The 21,026-nt window shown below is 41.7% G+C and overlaps 1 protein-coding gene across 1 annotated transcript in view; it reads right to left on the bottom strand.

The window, feature by feature from the left end:
• RBPJ (recombination signal binding protein for immunoglobulin kappa J region) overlaps window positions 1–20,731 on the bottom strand; it is a 203,268-nt gene extending 182,537 nt beyond the window's left edge. The window contains exon 1 of the mRNA XM_010963034.3: window positions 20,621–20,731. The gene's annotated coding sequence lies outside the window, so the exon portion shown is untranslated. The remainder of the gene's footprint in view (window positions 1–20,620) is intronic.
• Between the last annotated feature and the right edge of the window lie 295 nt (window positions 20,732–21,026).

Raw genomic sequence — 21,026 nt, forward strand, 5'->3', positions numbered from 1 at the left:
ACCCACCTCAATTAAAGTCCACTTATTTGACACAGTTGTACTGCAGAATAACAAAACAATGGGGCCAAGCTCATAGTGTTTTTGAAAGGAGGGTTACCAGTTGTTAGACAAAAAGAGAGAGGAAGAGATTGTTACGGATGGCAGATGTTAAGAATATTGATCAAATATTTCTATATCATTCTTCCCTTGGGGTCCTCTTTCTTTTCCAAACAATTACTTTGAATCAATTTAAAATGAAGGAAAATGGCCCTCCATGATGCAGGGATTGTACTTAACTCTGCACCCTGCCGTGGGGTGATCCGGTCCTCTCCAGGATAGCAGATCCCGGCACAGGATAAAGAACACTGTGACATCAGTGACACAGTGGAGAGAGATGGGGGAGCTCTGAAGCAAATGAGGCAAAAACTGACATCTCTGTAATCTCAGGGGGAGGTAATGTCTGTTACGTGATTTGGTACTTTTATGTATTTTGGCATATTTTGTACTAAAAAGACATGGAATTGAAGTCAGAAAATCTGAGCCTGAATTCCACTTCCTCAGACAGGTGACCCAATATTTCCATGTGCCCACCTGTAAAATGTGGATGACAGTAAGTAATTCTCAGGTTTGTTATGGTGATCACGCAAGATAAAGCATTTAAAGCATTTTGTAAATCCTGAATCACTCCCTAAATGTTGCTGATGGTGCTGACAATAGTGACAACAGTGGTGGTGGCCCTGCCCTGCAGGGAAAGCTCCTCCCTGAGAGAGGTCAAGTGGAGGATGACATTGAAGAAGAGGACACCTGGGATGCGAATGAGGACTCCTTTTGTCCTCTTTTGTGGGGAGGTCAGACTGGTGACATCTTTTCCAGCTTGGAGATTCCACGGTGGTCTTGACCAAAAGCCAAAAATTCAAAGACCCAGGCCAGGCAGAAAACATAGTTGAGTGAAGTGGGCAAGCTTAGAGCTGAGGATGGGAAGAAGTGGAGATTGTGGAGAACTGGACGAAGCAAGCTTCATTTAAAGGGGCAGCCGTTACTCAGGGGCAGCCAGTAACACCCACTACGCTGTGTAGCTCCATATATATCAACACATGCATGTGTCTATGTATATATGTTTTAAACACTTCAGTTTTTTTTTTTTTTTAGTATATTTGCTGAGTTGTGCAACCATTTCCACAACCAATTGTAGAACATTTTCATCACTCCAAAAAGAAACCCCATACCCATTTAGCAGTTACTCCCTATTCCTGCTTTCCCCCAGCCTCACGCAACTACTAATCTACTTCCTGTCTCTACAGATCTGTCTATTCTGGACGTTTCATGTGAATAGAATCATACAACATTTGGCCTGTTGTGACCTGCTTCCTTCATTCAGTGTAGTGTTTCAAGGTTCATCCTTGTTGCAGTGTGTATCAGTACTTCCTTCCTTTTTATCACTGAATAAAAGTCCGTTGTATAGATCTACCGCAATCATGAATCCATTCATCAATTGATGGACACTCGGACAGTTTCTACTCTGGGGCTATTATGAGTAATGGTGCTGTGAACACTTATGTACAAGTTTTGTGAAGACAGATGTTTTTATTTCTCTTGGTATATTCATAAAGGCTGTCAGATATTTCAATATTCCAACAGAACCAGAACCAACAGAACTCTTTCTCTCTTTCTTGCTGTATAAGCACATGCTTGAACAATATTGACTCAACTAAAAAAAAGAAGTCATGTGAGCCAAACACAAAACATATTCAGGGACCAAGTTTTAAGTTTGGTATAGAGCTTAGTTCTTGTCTGCAAAAGGGGAGAAGAGAAACAGCTGACCCCATGGATTCTTTCAGCTTTTAAATTTTACTTTCCTAGGATTTTATTCAACTTTCACATCCACATGCATCCATTTACAAATAAAACTCACTTCTATTTCCCAAGAGATTTTGAATGACTTGTAATATCAACCTGAGAAGGCAGTTAAAAATCAGCTCAGAAAGAGAACTCATAGTTGTACAGGGACCTGAGCTGAGAGGGTTTGTGGGAGACTGAAATTTAGTACCTCACTCGCTCCCTGGTAGGTACAGGCGTCAGTGTAGTTTGGAGGATTTGCAAAAAGCTCGAGGAACAGATATGTTTTGGGACCTCTGATAATAGCTACTTGTTTAGGAAGACTTTTTTGGGGGCTTCTTTTGTGTGTTCGAGTTTGAAAGACATACTCCCCATTCTGAGGAGCTCATGTCTCCTAGGGAGACACTCAGGTCCACACACTTAGAATCCAGTGAATTAAATGCAAAGATAACTTTGGTAGCTCTGAGCAGTACTTGGAGGTGTTGTGGAGGTGAGTGGGGGTCCACAAGGATCAGAAAAATTGTGTTGGGGGTGATCAATCAGCCAAGCTCTCTGAAGTCATGCGAACTAGCAGCTCCATCACTAGAAGGCTGTGTGGCAGTGGACGTGTTGTTTCACCTTAATGGGCTTAGCTTCCTCATCTTTCAATGGGGACAAAATAGTACCTGCTTTACAGGTGATTTTTTTTTTTTAATTAGAGAAACAAAGTGCTTAACACAATGCCTTGTGTGCTGTAAGTGCTCAATAGTATCTTTTATTGGTATTTTATCAGTCTCCCTTAGTGTGTTCTCATCTGAGGTAAATGCACATACATGCATGTGTGCGTGCGTGCGTGTGTGTGTGTGTGTGTAGTAGTGGTGGGGTGGTTATACGCTGAGGCTGAAACCTCTGGGAGAGTCTCTTACCTGGGGCTGCAAATAGTAACAGGTTCATAGGAGTAATTATCATAGTGTCAGCTGCCCTGTTGGGAAGGTCAAGGTCGAAAAGCCAGAGAACGGAGGTGGGTAGGTCAGTATGCAGCCAAAAAATTAGAGACGGATGACACAGGAAACTGTAACTCGAAAATAAACAGGAAGGATGTTCTGGACCCACACCTGTGTGTCTGCCAAGTGCTGTTACTGGTGATGCTGGGACAACTGGATGTATCATTGAGCTAAGGAAAGAGACACAGTTAGTCTGAGGAAGGAGGAGACAAAATTAGTCTGATGGAAAAGGGAACAGCTTTTGCTGTAGGTAAAGGAAGCAGAAGCTGCAGGTACAGAGGCTTGAGAGAATCTGCCGGGTCTCTGGACAGCTTGGTAGGGCTGGAGCATGGGAGAGTGTGGGCGAGAGACTCCAAGTGAAGCTGGGTGGCAGCCGTCGAGGGGGCAGATCAGAGGGGATCTGGATGCCAGGCTTAGCAGCCTGCTCTTCATTCTGAGCATAATCCGGGCTGGGGGAAGAATGTGAGCACAGGAATGACACTGTCAGATTTCTGGGGTAAAAAGCTCCCTCTGGCTACTGTGCGCAGCTGAGCTCCAAGAGGACCGTGAAGACCATCCGTCGGCAGAAAGAGCAATTACGTTAGAGCTGAGAAGGTGCTTACTTTGAACACAGGGTAATAGTTACATGATTTATTATACTAGCAATTATAATAATGCTAGTGTTCTGGAGAGACTTAAATGGTAGAGTTAGGGCTCAAACACAGTGGAAAATATTCAGGAAGGGAAAGTTTTGAAAAAATCTTCAAGTAAAAAATTGACACTGAAACAAAGAAAAAGGGGAAAATTTCAAAGCACCACCAAAGTCGGTTTTGTAAAAGTAAAAATGAGAAAGAGCCTCTGTGGATAATCTTTACTTGTTCCAAAACTGAGATAAGAGGCACCTTCATTTTCAATACGGAAGCAAGAACTTGTTTGTTGCTTCTTAGCTGCTCAATGTGTTTCCTGGTTTTATTTGGGCAGCAAGCATGTTGCTATGATCAGCTTGTATAAAATGGTTTTTAAATGCTCATACGCTCCTCTGATCAATGGCTTTTAATAGTACTTTGGAGATTGTTTCAGTTTCCTTTGCTTCTGTCATAACTTACCACAAACTTAGAGGTTTAAACCATCAAAAATGTATTATTTTACAGTTCAAGAGGTCAGAAGCCTGACATGGGTCTCATGTAGCTAAAATCAAAATGCTGGCAGGGTTGTGTTCCTTTCTGAGCGTTCAAGGGGAGGATCTGTTTTCTTGCCTTTTCTGGCTTCTAGAGGCTGCCTGCATGCCTTGGCTGGTGGCTCCTTCCTCCATTTTCAAAGTCAGCAATCACGTCACTCTGACCTCTCATTCTATCGTCACATCTCCTCTAACATTCATTCTCCTGCCTCCCCTTTCACTTATAAGGCCCCTAGTGATAATGTTTTGCCCACCTGGATAACCCAGGATATTTTTGTAATCTCAAGAGCCTTAAATTCATCAATCTGCCAAGTCCCTCCGGCCATGTATTCACAAGTTCTGGAGATTAGGACATGGGCATCTTTGTGAGAGGGATGAATTATTCTGCCTACCACTGTGGTTGTTATTATGCAATAATAGTGGTTAATTATGGAATGGAAGTAATAAATGGAGTCATGTGCCAGCAATATGTGTGAGTTAACCTGAGCTCTGGGCACATGCATCCTGAGTCTGCACATGGCCTCCCCCAACTGCCCGTCCTGTGGCCTCTGAGTGTCTATTTCCTTATCTGGTCATAGGAATAGTAACCAGACCCACCTCACGAAGTTGCTGTAAGGACCAATTAAGTGCTAGCATATGTCAGGAACTTTGAATAACGACTGGCACATAGTAAGTGCTTATTAAAATAGTGGCCATTACTATCCAATGGATGGGTATTTATAATCCTTTTTTCCCCTGTGGTTGAATTTAGTTATTAATGGCAACATTTGTGTGTGTGTGTGTGTGTGTGTGTGTGTGTGTGTGTTTGTTAGGAGAATTTGTGTTTAAGAAAAGTCTGATTCCTTATTCCTAGGACTTGTCTTTAAAGAGCTGTGAAAAAAAGCACCCCCTGACAACAGCTGAGTTGTCCAGGCCAGTTAACAATGCTAACTCTTAACAGATGCAACTAGAATATTTTCTGGGGTTACTAAGATTTCCATGATACATTACATAAAACCGGCAGATAGAAATTTTAGGTTCTGTTTTTCAGACACTGTGTGTGCCATGAGGCAGTTAGAACTGATGTTATAAGATCATATATGTATTTCCTTCCTCGTGTGAATAAACACTTGGATTTTTGATATGTGCTGGCCTGACTTGTTTTAATAGTATAAAGATACATATCATTTTCATATTAAGTGATATCATTAAACCGAAGAATTTGAGCACGAGGCTAATGAAATTAATAAAATTTTTTCCTGATATTTAAACATAATTCTTATTTAATTATTCCCCAAACCACATCTCAGAGTTAGATGAGTACATTCATACCACTTAAGGAAAGGATATTATGCCTTCTGTCATATTTCTAACTCCATAAATAATAATTTTAGCAAAATAGTATGTCATTTTATTGCAAATCAAGTAATGAGAAACAGCATTATTATCCTATTTTACATTTTTGCTAAATTAATTCTATCAAATCCACATCAATGTAAACTTGGCTGCTTTTCAGGAATCTATTTTACAGGATGACTTCCATCATTTATTTTTCAGTGGTTTTTATAATATTCTCCAGAATGAACATTAAGACACTTACTATAACTGAAAAATAAAGTCACACTTTTAAAAATAAGAAATACATCTAATTTGGCCAATTGGTTTGACAATTGGTTTATATGCAGGAACATTTTTCATCCGTTGAAAGAGCCAGATCTGAAGCGCCAAGATTTTGACAAAATTTTATCTAAGCCACACAACAAGATAAAAGCCTTAAAGTGGTTCTACTCTAAAAGATGAATGGAAAGAAATGTTTTGACTTTCTCAACTCTTACTGAGACAAGTTTAACAAAAATTCATTTTTAGGAGTATTAGAGTGAAAAAATTTTGAAGTCTGCTGACTTCGTTTCTGAGTGGCCGTTAGCAGTTCTGTGAAAGCTAGTGGCCATGCCTGGACTCGTGTATCCTGCCGGACCACTTCTTGATTTGTTTCTGAAGGACTGCTCAGCCCTGACCTCAGTGTGTCTCACCCAGATTCATTCTGCAGGGATGAGAGCGTCAAATTTGCAGGGCACGATCGACCTTCAGATTACGCTGCTTAATTTGATTAAACATGATTATTTTCTCAAAGTGTATTTATCAAACACACAGATAGCACTTACTATGTACCAAACACTGTTCTAATTGGTTTATAAATAGTAACTCATTTCAACCTCATAAAAAACCCTGTTGGGTAATTACTGTGATTATCCCCATTTTACAGATGAGGAAACTAAGGCACAGAGAGAATAAGGAACTTGCTAAAGGTGGCTGCTAAAGCCAATAAGTGGTGGAGCCAGGACTTCTTATACATTGTTTTTTTTTTTTTTTCAGAGGAGCAGAAAGATTCTATCCTCAGTCCCCAAGGTGGACCACCATCAGACTACCTTCTCCCCAACAGTCTTGGTAGCTCATGCTCTGTTTTCTGTACCCAATACTTGTCCGGATTACAAGTACATCAGATTTGCCTGTGAGAATCCAAAGAATCCCATTCTGAGATGCAATAGAATTGAATTGCAATGGTCTATTTATTGACGCTGGCTTCCATAGCCATGAATCATCATATAAATAAATGTCTTCTTCAGACAGGAAGGCTCTGTAATTAGTATCACAGGTCACTAGTAAAAGGCATCAACCACCCCCCTCCCAAAACTATTTTTTCCTGGCCTCCTCCAGACGAGCTCATAACTCCAGTTTCAGAGGCTTGGAGTGGGCAAAGTGCTCTTACAGTTTCCTTTACATCAGTGAGGAAAACAAATTACCCTGACAGCGTAGTTAAGGGGAGAAACCGTTTTTCTGCCATCTGCCTCTGCCTTCCAAATGACTTCCATTGGGCTTGCCATTTGACACAGGCAGAGGGTGTCAAAAGAGGTTGCAAGAACTTTGAAAGTGAAAAATACCTTAGGAAGTTTGCCACTTTGCAAAAGGAAAACTGCTTTAAAAATACAACCCCCTCCTGAAAAAAATCCAATCCCCCAAACAACATAACTATCTAAAAAAAAAAGTTCTGCATTTATAGATAGATCGGTATCTACCACCATGCTTTCCTGCAAGTGAAAATTACTTTGGGGCGTCTCTGGGACATTTCAGTGTCCTTAATATTATAGAGGGCACTGAAGAGCTGTGAGTCAATCCTCACTCCAACTTGTTATGAGGATTTTTAAAAGCATCATGGACTAGAAGTCTGGTAAGAAGGATGCAGGAATCCACCAACAAGCCTTAAATCTATTAGAAAAATCTCCCCAAACCTCATTAATTCTAACCCCCCCCAATGAATAAATTGCTTTCTAGTTTTCTGAGTTCTTGGGTGCATCAGGAGATAGAACTGAAGTGAATAACAAGTTTTGGTTTAAAAAGAGCTATACCACTGTCAGGGCCTATTCGTGGCATTGGAGAGACATCTCTGTGTGTAATGGGGGAGATGGTCATGAATATGACCCTGTGCTCCAGTTCTTCCCTGTCCCCTGCTTTGTAAAACGGAATTAAGTAATAGAAAATAGAGAGGTGGAGGAGAAGGGTAGGAAAAGAGGGTATGTCTTTGCTAACCTTTGTGTGAGAGGAGCAGTGAAGCAGCAGCATTGAGCTTGGGAGGACCTGGGAGGTATGAGTGTTGCTGGGAGATTGTGAATTGGTCCTTTCCAATTTTGTTTTGAAAGATGCAAACCAGAAGTCTATATTTTGCACCTCCAATGGCTATTTTGACTGTGTTTCTTTGGATGTGACCTTGTGGCTGATATTGGACAGCTCATCTGGAGTTAGAGCTGCAGAAAAATCAGGAGAGGAATCTTAACAATAATTAATAACACACTTGCCACTGATAAGTGTTTAGTGTTCCAGAGCCGAGATGGTTACTGCTCATGTTGGGCTGTTTTCGTTCTGAAGAAAATGGGGAGATGTGAACAGATGACTTCATTGCTATGGTCTGAATTTGTCCCCCTGCCAAACTCATGTTACATCCTAACCCCCCAGATAAATGTATTAGGAAGTGGTCTGTTTCCAGACCAGTGAGGTTTTGAGGATTAAATGAGACCTGGGAAACTCATTTATTCTAGCATGTTCCACATTATAGATACTCGGCAAATGTTTATTAATTCAGAATTACAGATTAAATTATGAATGTAAATACATTTTTGTTGAAGTAGTCAAGGGGCCCTAAAATGTTTTAAATGGGTATAATACATTAAAAACACATTAATTATTTTGAACCCCCTTGGAAAGCTGGTTTAAAAATACAAGAGGAATGTTTGATCAGTCTTTTTAAAACATTAAGTTGAACAAATGTGTTTTGATGAAATTGCTGTGGGTTCCAACGGTGCTGGGCTCTCTCTGTTTTCCCCCAGTCAGCACAGTGATGCTGTTTTATTTCTTAAATAAGGATTTGAGGCCTTACTCTGTGCAGAGCTGTATGTCCAACTCGGTAAAATGCTAATTTCCAACTACTGGATAGGACCTTATAGTTTACAAAGTGCTTCCACACACATTGTTTCATCTGAGCCTTACCATACCCTGCAGTGTAGACAAGGTACATTAGCTGACTTTTTATGAATTAGGAGCAAAATGATTTAACGTCTTGTTTAAGGTCCCACGTCTAATAAATGGTCTTGGCAGCATTTAAACTCAGGGCTTCTGACTCTCCAAGTCCTATGCTCTTTCTGCATCACCATGTGTTATGGGCTGAACTTTGGCCCCCAAATTTCATACGTTGAAGTCCTAACCCCCAGTAACTCAGAATGTGACTGTGTTTGGAGACAGGGCTTTTACAGGGGAAGTAAGTTTAAATGAGGCCATTAGGGTGGGCTCTAATCCAATCTGACTGGTGTCCTTTTAAGAAGAGGAAGGTGAGACACCAGTGGAAAGGTTGCATGAGGACACAGGGAGAAGGTGGCTGTCTGCAAGCCAAGGGGAGAAACCTCAGGAGAAACCAAACCTGCCGACACCTTGATCTTGGACTTCTAGACTCCAAAACTGTGAGAAGTAAGTTTGCGTTAAGCCACTCAGTCTGTGGAATTTTGTTAGCAGTAGCCTAACAAGGCACCCGTCTTATTCCTGAACATCAATGGCTCCCACTGAGTGTAAATAAATTCTAATTCCTTAGACCGGCATTTAATACTAAGACTCCTGTGACTGTCTCCAGCCTACTAACCTCACTTCATTAGAACTTCTTACACATTTAGCATCATCTCTACCTCTCTGGTGATATTGTTTCCTTCCTGTATCTAGGGGTTGAACTATTTCTGGTTCTTTGAGGCCAAGATCAAATACCATCTCCCTGACCTTTCTCATTTACTTTGCTTCTAGGAATCTCTTACTTAAAGTTAGGAGAACACACAGCCTCTGGAAACAGATGACCTGGGTTTTGAGTGCCAGCTCTGCTACTCATGCTGTGTGACCTTGGGCAAGTTACTTAACCTCTCTGAACCTCATCCTCTCTCCTATGCATGGGAATAGCAGTAGTATCGTCACACAGAAGTTGGGAAGAATAAGTAAGACAGTGAGCCAGTAAAGCCCATTGTGAGTGTCCCTACTTCCCTGGCATCGTAAAAGTCCAATATACATACTTTATTTTCTTATTATTAACATTTTCAGTAATTTTTATTTTCATTTAATTCTTCAAAAAAATTTCTGTATGATTTCATAATATTTTATCTGTGCTAATGTAAAAGCACTTAGGTCTTTTTATAACATTTTAAATTTGGTTGAAAATTCTGATTACAGAAGTAATGCATGCTCACAGCAAAAATTTTCATAAAAAAAGAAAAACAAAGATGTATCAACTTCCATCTTTTTTCTATATATAAATGCAGAATTTCAAAACAAAAATGTGATCAGAGTAAACATATGGCTGGTATAAAGTACTTTTATTCAAAAGGGTAGGTATGTGTCCATATTAACAAATACAGTCTGCATCAGAGGTTCACCTGGGTGGCTTGTCCTGTTTCAGTCTATAGGTATGTTTTGTTTAGTATTCATGGTTAAAAAATTTTAGCAAACAAACAAAAAAAATCAGGATAGTTTACAGAAAAGTCACATTCTCCTGCTTTGGAAAATCTGAAGGTCTAGTCATACTGGGCCTGCGTTCCAGGAAGCCAGTTACTGGCTAGAACTTCTGTTCCAGTACTTTTACGTTGTACTCCTGGCCCATGTAGATCCCTGGTTTATATCACCATCCGTGATGGGTGTGTAGCATTTTCTGGCTGTTTGTAAACACATCAGATCTCCTCACCCAGAATAGGCAATGTGAGGGCAGGACCTATTCTATTTTCTCTCTTAACCCTTAGATCCTCAGTGCTTCCTACTACTCAGCTCTTAATAACTATGTGACACAAATAAGTGAATGAACGGACTCCTGCGTGACCTTTTGCATATCCACACCATTCTAGGAGTGTATGGAGGATTCTGGACCCCATTGGAGCATCAGGCTTCTTCTGTCCCTGACTGTGACTCCCACAGCTGGACCCAAAGTGGGGCTCCATCCACCATGGTAACTTTGGGGAACCTGATGTCTTTCTTCCTGGAGAATCCTTAAGAACTTTTAAAAGGCACTATGTAATAATTGCTTCACTTCCCACCCAAATGCGGCCAACTGTGAAGCAGAAGATGACAGCTCTTAAACAGCACCAGTCAGCCTTTTAAAACATCTAGGGTTGGAAGAGAGTAAAGAAAAAGAAGTCTGCCATCATCTACCTGTGGTTGCGATGGCTTTTTTGTTTCTCTTCACTGTCTTTTAAGCAATGCAAGTGTCTTTTAGGCGCCATGGGGTGCACCCTGCATGAGTTTTCTGTGGGTGTTGGCTCTCAAATTAGAAGCTGGATTCAGGGACAGCTGGAAGGCTTCCTTGCTGCTCCACCCTGCAGGCTGCACGTGAGGCCCAACCACAAGATGCGAGGCGGGCCCTTTTAATCCTACACTGAGCCTTGGCTTCCAAAACCTGATCCTCCAAAATTTGGACTTATATAACTTATTTGTTTATTTTTAAGCCAGCCCTGTCCAAGCTGAGAACACTTAAGACTCCCTTTTAGAGGAAATTTGGAACCAAACATTATCATTAACTAAATCAGCAAGCAATGGTTCAGTAAAAACACCAAGCGGCACAATTCTGAGGACTTTCATCGTCCCCTTCCCGGTGGAATTACATCGTGTGGTGGTTTCTCTGAGAATCGTCCCCGGGACTCTCTCTCTCTCGCTCTTCCCCTCTGTCTCTCTCTTGCTCTTCCCCTCTGTCTCTCTCTTGCTCTCTTTCTGTCTCTCTGTCTCTCTCTTGTAAACCATGGCCTGAGTTTAAGGAGCGGGGCGCAGAGACTTCTTGCTCGCGTAGGAGCCTGTTTCATTTGACAAAGGACCAGGTTGTCCTTGTTCTATAATCACTGGCCGTGGTTCTCCAGCTAGCTCAGTGGATGGGGCCTCTGGAAGACACAGTGCCCTTTGGAGAACATGGCAAAGCAGAAAACACGATAAGACACATGTCTTTGTAACAGATCGAATGCTGTTTTATATTAGATTCTAGACATGAGGCTACAGGTGCCAAGGGTCTGATAAAAATGTCTGTGAAGAAGATGCTCTCTGCTATGCTATTTCTAGAAGGGAAAACATTCTACATGCTTACCAAGAGGGGAATAGGTAAATAAACTAGGACTATTTTCAATACATCCATTAAAGATTCATCAAAAGATTCTTTGGAGAGTCTTTAATGAGGTTGAGAGAAGTGGCTATGGTTTGTTAGATTAGAAAAAAAAGTGGAAATAGAGTCATGTGAAGTATGAGGCCAACTACATTTACTATATAGTCAGAAATCCTTAGGAAATACACCACAATTTTAGGACAGGTTATAGTTCTGCATGATGGAATTATAGGTTGTTTTTATTGTTTCTTTATGCTTTTCAGCATTTTCAAGTGTTTCCACAATGAGCATTTATTATTTTGATCATCAGAAAATAATGATGATAAGTAGCCAATTTTCTTGGTGGCGGCAGATTGGGGTCCACATTTTCTAACAATATCATGTTTTTTTTCTTTACTACTCTCCATCCTCCCAAGGCTCATCCAGTGAGGATCCAGAGGAAAAGACTGGGACTTAAGCTGAGGAGGATAAGACGGTCCCCTCTGCACAGAGACAGCGATTTCCCTTGGGACTGGGAGGTTTGTGAGCATCTACGAGCTGCATGTGTTCTGTCTGGATTTCTGCCTACAGATTCATAAAGCGTCACTCATTTAAGAAGGAAACGAGGCTGAAGGAACTTTGCATCTATTGACTGACCTCATCTTTGGGTGAGAAAGAGTTCTGGTGGGACTCACCTTCCCTCTTAGCTCCATAGCCTCTGCTCCCCTGAAACCATGTTGATGGAAGTGCAGACAGATATTTTCAAGGCAGCCTGGTTCAGGCAAGGTGACTGGACTGCACATGCTGAGCTTTGAAGGGTGTCTGGCCAAGAGGGGACTGGTTTATTCCTTGGGCCAGCCAATTCCTTCAGGCCTGCGGGTTTCTGCCATGTGTTAAATGGATGTAACACGACTCGAAACTTCTCTTGGCGCTGTGTCCCATGACTTCATCTACCACTGCCTATACGCATGGGGTGAAGTGCTCCCTCTGGGCGTTGAAGGGCAGTGTTGAAGGAGGACTTGAGCTGGGAGTGAGGAACAAGTCTTAGGATCATTTTAGGAAAGCAGCAGTGTCTTTTAGCTGCCAAGCATGGCGATAATTCAGTTCACTACATTCACCAACTGTTGATTGATTGTCTACATTTTGAGCAAGGCATCCAAGAATCCCCCAAACTCCTTAGAAAATGCCTCAGTTTCCTCCACTGGCATCCCATCTATATCTTTGGTTTAAGTCTTGACTCCCTGTGTGGTGTGGAACCAGCACTGGTCTTGAAATCTGTGGGTCTGGATTGAAATCTCATCTCTACTCTGTGACTTGCAAGCACTGTGGCTTCAAGCAAGTTGCTTAATTTCTCGAAGCCTCATTTCCCCCACATTTAAAGTAAGAATAAAAATGCCAGCCTCATGGGGTTGTGTTTGAGGAGGGTTGCTAAAGTTAACAAAAATATAGATAGCTAGTTAAATTGGAGTGCCAGACAAACAAGTACTTTTTTAGTATCAGTGTGCCCTCAGTATTGCACAAGACATATTAATTACTAAAAAATTGCTTGTTTTTTTATCTGACATTCCAATTGAATGGGGTGTCCTTCATTGTACCTGACAACACTTTCAGCCTATTCTTGAGGCTGAAATAAAGGGGTTTGTCTGAAAGCTCCTGCTGTGGCTCTCCCCATGAGGCCCCACAATTAATTGCTTTCTTTTCCACGGCAGGGGAAATAGAGACTCTGATGAGGTTGGTGGAAGGAAGGTGAGGATGCTCAGAGAGAGAAGGACATCTCCATGGGAGGAATAAGGGGAGAGAAGACACAAAGAGGCTGATATGAGATAAACTGCTGCTTAACAGACATGTTTAAAGGCCCCAGCAAACAGTGTCCCTTGGTCCTGTGCGCCTTTAACACGCTCCGTTTGCTCTCTGCAAGCCTGACAGTGGACGTGACACCATGGGGCCACAAGGCGCTCAGATGGGGATGCTGAGCCCAGGGAAACCCCGTCTGGGCACGACCATTCATAGGCTTCAAAGGCCAACTGTTGTGTCAGACGGCGGGACTTTCCTGGAGGTGATTTTTACAAAGAAGGGGTAAAGGGGACGGGGTGCCCCAGAGACCTCACTGCAGCTCGGGGGAAACCCGGGGTGTGAGCTGACACAGGTCTGTCCTTCTGCTCCCTTTTCATGTCTCCTCTGCACAGTCTCCCCCAAACTGGAATCCCCTCTAACTTCAGCTCCAGGCTCATGGGGTGGAGACGGACCAGCAGCAGGTCCACTCTCTGGCCTTCATGTGCACCGCCCGCTGCTCCCGCGTCCCCAGAACCTCAGTGTGTAATTTTCCTTCTCTGAGCATCTGAGTGCTGGGTGAGGAGCTCAGCTGTCATCGGCTTCAGGGAATTTTTCCACCAGGATTCAAACTGGGGCCAAAAAAGCATGGGCACGCGGAAGGCATTCTGTCTACTATTCCAATATGCTTTTCTCTGTAGTTGGGGCATTAGAAAATATTGCCAGTATCCAGAGGCCTAGGGTAAAGTTTTGAATTTCATCACAGTGAGAAAACACACGAAGGGAGGCCATCTCTTACTACATTTCCTAATCCCTGTCATGTTTCTCCCCCTTTTAAAAATTTAGACATTAAATAGTATATAACATTAAGAAAAATGAAACGAATTCAAGCCAGGCCCAATGCAAAAGAGGAAAAAATAAAAAGAAAAGAAAAAGAAAAATTCAAAGGGACACCCCAATCTGTTGGTCTGGTCCTCACTCTGGACCACAGTCAGCTTGTTACTTTTATTTTGAGAAAAGACGTAACATCTGACCATTACTTACTAGTTTTCTTTAACTTAATTTACTTTCCAAAATTTTTTATTCATCCTAAGAAAGTATATCTTTAAAATCTAGGGTTTGATGTGCTATATATATTTCCCCCAATATATGAAGATAAATATATGCTATTAAAATTTTAAAATGTTCATCTGTGTATCACTTAACACTCTTTCAATTTGACTTCATGAAGTTGCTTGACGCCAGAGTCTTATCACTCAGTTAACAACAGCCAGTTGAGTGAGACGTTTACTCCATTTTGAGACGTGGACTTTGCGTGTATTAGCTCATTAGTCTTCCCAGGAACTCTATAAAGAAGGTGTTTTTATTGGCCCCATTTTACAGATAAAAGAAACTGAGACCAAAAAGGTAAAGTCAAGGTCATATTGCTGGTAAATGAAAGTCAGATTCAAACCAGAGCAGCCTGAGTTCAGAGTCCATGCAATCACCCCCTCCCTAACCACTTAGGAAAAAAACACAGGTATTGATCCCACCGCTCGCCAGGAAAAAAGCAGGCAACAGTTCTGTTGAAGAAAGAGTTCATTCAGAATGAAAAGGTAAGAGCGTCCTTTCCGTAACTTCTAATGCCTTGCATGCAGTTCCCAACTTGCAGAGGGGCTGGATTCCAAAACTTGATTTAAAAGCAGTTTCGCTGTCCTCTTGCTCTGTGCCCCAAGGCATTCTGTACACACCTCTCCTGTTACACTCAGCACGTTGTCTCTTAGTTGCTTACACATCTCTCTCCCCCAGGGCTCTGGCTGCTCCAGGCCAGAGACTTTGCCTTACATTTCCTTTCGTGTTCCCAGCACCCAGCACAGTGCGGAGACCCAAAGTGTACACATGTTGTATTAAATTACAAGTCATTTGTTTGGAACTCAGCACACATTTCCCAAAAGAAACGCATTACAAGTGGGAGTGGAAGCATTATGTTTCCAACCAGCCCACAAGAGTTTATTTAACCTTTCTAGTAGTCTACCAAGAACACTAATAAGTTATCTGGAACCGTGGGTAGGGCAACAGGTAGGTAGGGAACAAGATAGAATCTTCCTCCCCCTTTCCTGGGTCAGACCTAGATGAAATTTCATGTGGGTCAGAATTCATCTTCGACTCTCTCCAAACTGCTCTTTTTGCTACATCTCCCGTCTACGGGCGTCACTGTCTCCAGGCTTCCTACTCAATACCCAGCTGTGGTCCCTTGCCTGGGTCTTCCCTGTTCTCCTACTATTCTCCTACATAACCTACTTGAGACCTACTTGCCAGTCACGTTTCCCTGAATGCAGGTGAGCACAGCTGATTTTCCACAAGAAACATTCTGATTGAGTTAATTCTTATTAACCTGTGAGTGACAGCCTCTACTATCCCTCCACCTCCATTTCATCGCCCCTCCCTCCCCAGCCTGTCCTCCACCCCAGTGCTAAGCACAGGACTGTGTACAGCACAGAAGTTAAGATGATAGGATTTGGAGACAGACCTAGTCTTGAATCCGGGTTCTACTTCTGAGTTATGTGGCCGAGGAAAAGTAATTTACCTTCTCTAAGCCTCACTTCTCTTATCAGCAAAATGGGAATAATTGTGGTTAATAAGAGAGCTAATACTTCAGAAACACTCAGTGTTATACCACTTATCAGTCACAGAGCTAAGGACGTTTAGTTCATTAATTCACTTTATCCTCTCAATAACCCCATGAGACAGGTCCTTTTATTATTGACTGTAATAAAGGAGAGTGATTCATGAAAGAGATTCCTAATGGTAAATTAATGGTTATTTATTCTCTGCCTTCCTGCTTCCCAAAAGACTTTGAGGCCAAATGCAACAATGGCAGAATTTCTGGCGGCATGGATGGGAGAGGACAGTCATGCCCGGGAGTAGATTTTTCAGGGCAAAGGAAGTGGGGGGTGGGGTGGGGCTGGGAGTGCTGGGGAGAAGCAGAGGTGGTGGGGGGCGCCTGTTGCCAGATCACTGGGGATTGAAAAGGTATCCTGAGAATCCATTCCCTGCTGTGGTTCCTGTTTCCACAGCTTCTTCCTTTCCTCCGCCTCTGAATGTGCCGAATCTGCAAGTGGTCCAAGTTTTTTTCTAACCCCTTTCTTTCTTTTTTAATTTTTTCACACAGCCCATGGCAGCTGCAAGGTGGTGGGGGCCGGGCGGATGGCAGCAGCTGTCTGTATGTATGCGGTCTCTGTAGTCTTTCTTTGTGAGGCAGGGGCTGTCTGTATATATCACGAGCTACCACCTGGCAAGACATTTAGTTCCATCTATGTTGTGTAAATGTTTCCTGGATGATATCATACATGCATAAGGATGGGAGGAACTTCAAGATGTGGATTTCCAGCCCCTCACTGCCCTACGCTGGAACATCCTAGGGGGATTTTACCCTCTCACTAAGCAGTCAGCTTTAAATTTGCTCCGCAGTCCTTCCCATTGCCCCGAAGCAGAGATTTGAAAGCCAGGGGGGTATGCATCTGAACAGAAGCAACAGTCGTGGAACACACTGAGCAGGTGGCCGGCTCACCCCTGAGCCCCCTCAGTGGTGTCCTGGTGATTGAGTAACTTCACTTCTCTGGATCTCAGCTTCTTCTTCTGTCAGACGTGGAGGGTGGGCTGCACTATTCCTGGTCCCTCCTGAGCGTTAGGACTCTCCGATAAATTACCCAGGACAGATGGCTGCTCATCCTTTGTGATATCCCCCCAGGGGGCGGACAGTCCACCGTGACCCTTGTAAGCCTGTTCAAAGGTTTCTCCATCCTTAAAACTGAGAAATTTCCCCTTATGCTAACTGCAAATTTCTTGGAATTTGAAGGTTTTTTTTTTTTATTGTTTTGGTTGTCATTTTTATCAGGACTTCTGAAAATATAGATAGAACTCTACTCTGTATTCCTATTTCAGTGATATTTTTGTACATATAGTGACATGTCTTTTTAAAGTTTTCAAAGAATTAATAGCAGTGAAAATCTATTTTTTATGACATTTATATTTAAAAGATATTTCACATATACCTTTTATTAGAATCTTAAGCTAAAAATAAGAAGGTAAATTCTATTCGTTTTTATAAGTGAAGAGATTCAGGATGAATAAACCTCAATTCCTTCAACAATATTTCTTCCTACAGTTACTAAGTGAAAGAGTCGGGACTCAAACCCAGGCCTTTACTCAGAGTCTAGTGCTCAGGTCACAAGAATTCATACTTAATTTAAACCAGCACCGCCAGCCAACATACGAGATCCGACTGCCTGAGTTTCTGCTGTGTTCTGGGTGTCTTACTAGGTGCTTCGCATACAGCAAACATTTCAAATTCTTGAAACAACTATGCAACGAGAGTATTATCACCCTCAGTTGAGAGATGGAAAAAAATGGAAGTTTGGCGAGATTGAGTATTAAGGAGTTTCCTGATGGCTGTGTGCTGAATGCAAAATTCAAACCCAAGCCCATCTTTTTCTTGGTGCTATCTTTCACTTAAATACGCATTGTCTAAAACAAGGCCCATTATAATTTAATCTTCAGGATTTTTTAAGGTCACACGAATTATAGTTCCATGGAAGTACAGTTAACAGAAATGCTTGACTGGTGGAATTCCATTCAGCCGACTCGAGCCTCACTTAGTTACTTTTAATTTTTCCTGTTGTGAAATACTCTGCTTCTTGGTCTTTCTTTTCTGAGGTTTTTCTCTATTCTTTCAAAAATATGTTTTTACTCCTTTTTTTCCCTGGGTCCTGTTAAAATGTCTCTACTTCACATTTAAGAGATTGGCATTTAAAGGGAGCATGGTAGGGGGAGGGTGTAGCTCAGTGGTAGAGTGCATGCTTAGCATGTATGAGGTCCTGGGTTCAATCCCCAGTACCTCCATTCACAATAAATAAATAAAATAAACCTAATCACTTCCCCCTCAAAAAAAGTAAATAAAAATAAAGTGAGCATGGTATTCTTAATTAGAACTTGGATGATCTCCAGTAGAAGAATGGGGTTTTCGCTTGTCTTTTCCTTCCCAAATTCCAGGTTGCATGTTCCAAGATCATTTTAAGTTTATTCACAATCCATTTTCCTGACGATTTACCTAGCTAACCCTTGCCCATTTTGTATCTGCATAGCTCACTGCCTATTCTTCAACACTCTAACTTCATCTATGAAATGGGGATACTGTGTACAATGTGGGGAGTATAGCCAATAATTATATAGTAGCCTTGTATAGGAACAAATGGTAACTAGACTTATCACAATGATCATTTTGAAACATATAGAAATATTGAATCACTGTGTTGAGTAACGGAAACTAACATTGCATTGTAGGTCAATTATACTTCAAAAATAAACAAACACAGAGAAAAAGAGATCAGATTTGTGGTTACTGAAGGCAGGGGGTTGGGGGCAGGGGGACTTGCATGAAGGAAGTCAAAAGGTACAGACTTCCAGCTATAAGGTAAATGAGTACTAGGGATGTAATGCACAACATGACCAATATAATTAACACTGCTGCACGTTATATATGAAAGTTGTTAAGAGAGTAAATCCTTAGAGTTCTCATCACAAGGAAATCTTTTTTTTTTTTTTCCTATTTCTTTAAAGTTGCATCTGTATGAGAAGATGGATGTTCATTGAACTTATTGTGGTCATCATTTCATGATATATGCCGGTCAGATCATCATGCTTCACCCCATAAACTCGTAGAGCACTGTTTGTCAATTACATATCAGTAAAACTGGAAGGAAAAAAACCAAGGGATGGGGATAATGATTCCTGTCCTTTCTACATTTCACAGATTTGGTGATGTTCAAACAAACAACGTGCGGGGAAATCACTTGGAAAAGTATAAAGAACCATGGGCACAGAGAATTATAGTATATTTTGCTTTAGAAAAACTTAAACTGTAGAAATGGAGCTAAACAACAGGGATTGTTCGGGGAGGAGAAGATTTGGATGTTCTGGATTTATTTGTTTGCTATATGTCATGTATACTAATTATATAAAATAATTTAATATGTTATTAAATAATTTTAAAGGAAGGGCTTTATATGCATTATTTAGAGTAATGCCCTTTTCAGACCATAGCCTGACGTGGGTAAGTGTTGCTTAGACACAGGATTGATGCCTTCTGGTTTTTTGTCTGTAGATTCTTGGCTGTTCTACAAACCCCACACCTGGTATTGTTACGCCTCGTGTCAGCCCTCTCTTGCAGAAGTTCCCATATTTTCCAGTATAAGGAAATATTTTCTAAATATTAACTCTTTTTGTGCAGTTCCATGATGACAATGAACTCTGGCATCCATTGAGAAAATGCTCAAGGGCAACAAGGACATTACAAATTCAGTAAAATCTCTAAATGGATTCACATTTAGTTTATTACAACTGCATCCATATAAATACAAAATATGCAGACATGTCTGAGACACTCTTCCATCAGGCATGTATATGACACTCAGGAAATATTTGTCAAATAAATGCATGGATAAGAAGAGAATATAAATATGCAGGCAATGCTTCTGATATATGTGGATATTTTTGACTTTTTTTTCATAAATTCATTCCCAACCCCTGCCCTGGTGACCAGAGCTCAGAGCTTGGAAACTCCTTGGATAGCTTACCAAAGACCCAGTATACAGTAGGCACTCTCCAGTCATGTACTGAACATACGTATGAATGAATGCTACTCTTGTCTCTTAATTAGATTACAATTTGGAGGACAGCAAGGACATTGCAGGCCCTTGGGCGTCCCCAGCAGAACCCAACACTGTGCAAAGAGAGAGCTGCCTGCTTCCAAATAAACTAGGAACTTGATCCGTGTTACCTACCAACAGATGCATGTCTGGAAGACCTTATTGAAAAGGAAACATTTAAAATTTAAAATACCTAGAAGGAATAGAGTTGTCTTTGATTCTAGAACATTCCTTGTGTTTCCCTGTGAGAGTAAGTGAAAGAAAGGACAGAGTAAGAGAAGCATGAGGAGAAGGGGAAGGGCCCACGAAGCAGTGCTGTTGGCTGTGAGGACGGGAGAGCATCTCATTAGGGGCATAGAAACCTCATCTCTTGAAGCCCGCCTCAGTCTCTGCTGAGTAACCTGAGGCCTCCTCAGAGAGAAGGCGATGTACCCAGCACGCTCCCGGGTGGAGATGAACGGGCAGAGGAGAGAGTTCGCTGCGTCTTGAAGTGGCAGTGCAAAAGCAATTTACTTATTCATAGATCATAAACTAAAACATATTAGGTATTTTATGGGCAGTGTGACATCGAGAATTCATTAGAGGATTCACTCACCTCAACAATGCTGGGTAGAGCAGTCTGATCATCTTGGAGAGAAACTCTTAATATGGGTTCTTTTTGGAGGCTCGGGTACAGAAAGAGACAGCCTTGTGCACCCTGAATCTGGTGCCCACTTCACCTTGCAACAAAGGAAGTGAAAGTGTCAAAATGAAGAGAAGAAAGTCAACATTCTCTCTGAGGGGAAAAATGCAGACATAAGCTTTTTTTTTTTTTTGGTGGGGTGGCGTGTTCGGAAGTGCTTTGATTACAGAGGATATCTGTAAAGGCAAATAAGAAATCATCTTTTTTTATTTCTCCTTTTTCCCTGGGCTTGTCCTGAAATCTGAGGCCTGATTTTTATGTAAGAGTGGCCTGCAAAACAAATTACCAAAGGGGAAAAGGAAAGAAGTGATGTTACAGC

The sequence above is a fragment of the Camelus bactrianus genome, chromosome 2 (genome assembly GCF_048773025.1).
Source record: "Camelus bactrianus isolate YW-2024 breed Bactrian camel chromosome 2, ASM4877302v1, whole genome shotgun sequence".
Classification (NCBI taxonomy): domain Eukaryota; kingdom Metazoa; phylum Chordata; class Mammalia; order Artiodactyla; family Camelidae; genus Camelus; species Camelus bactrianus.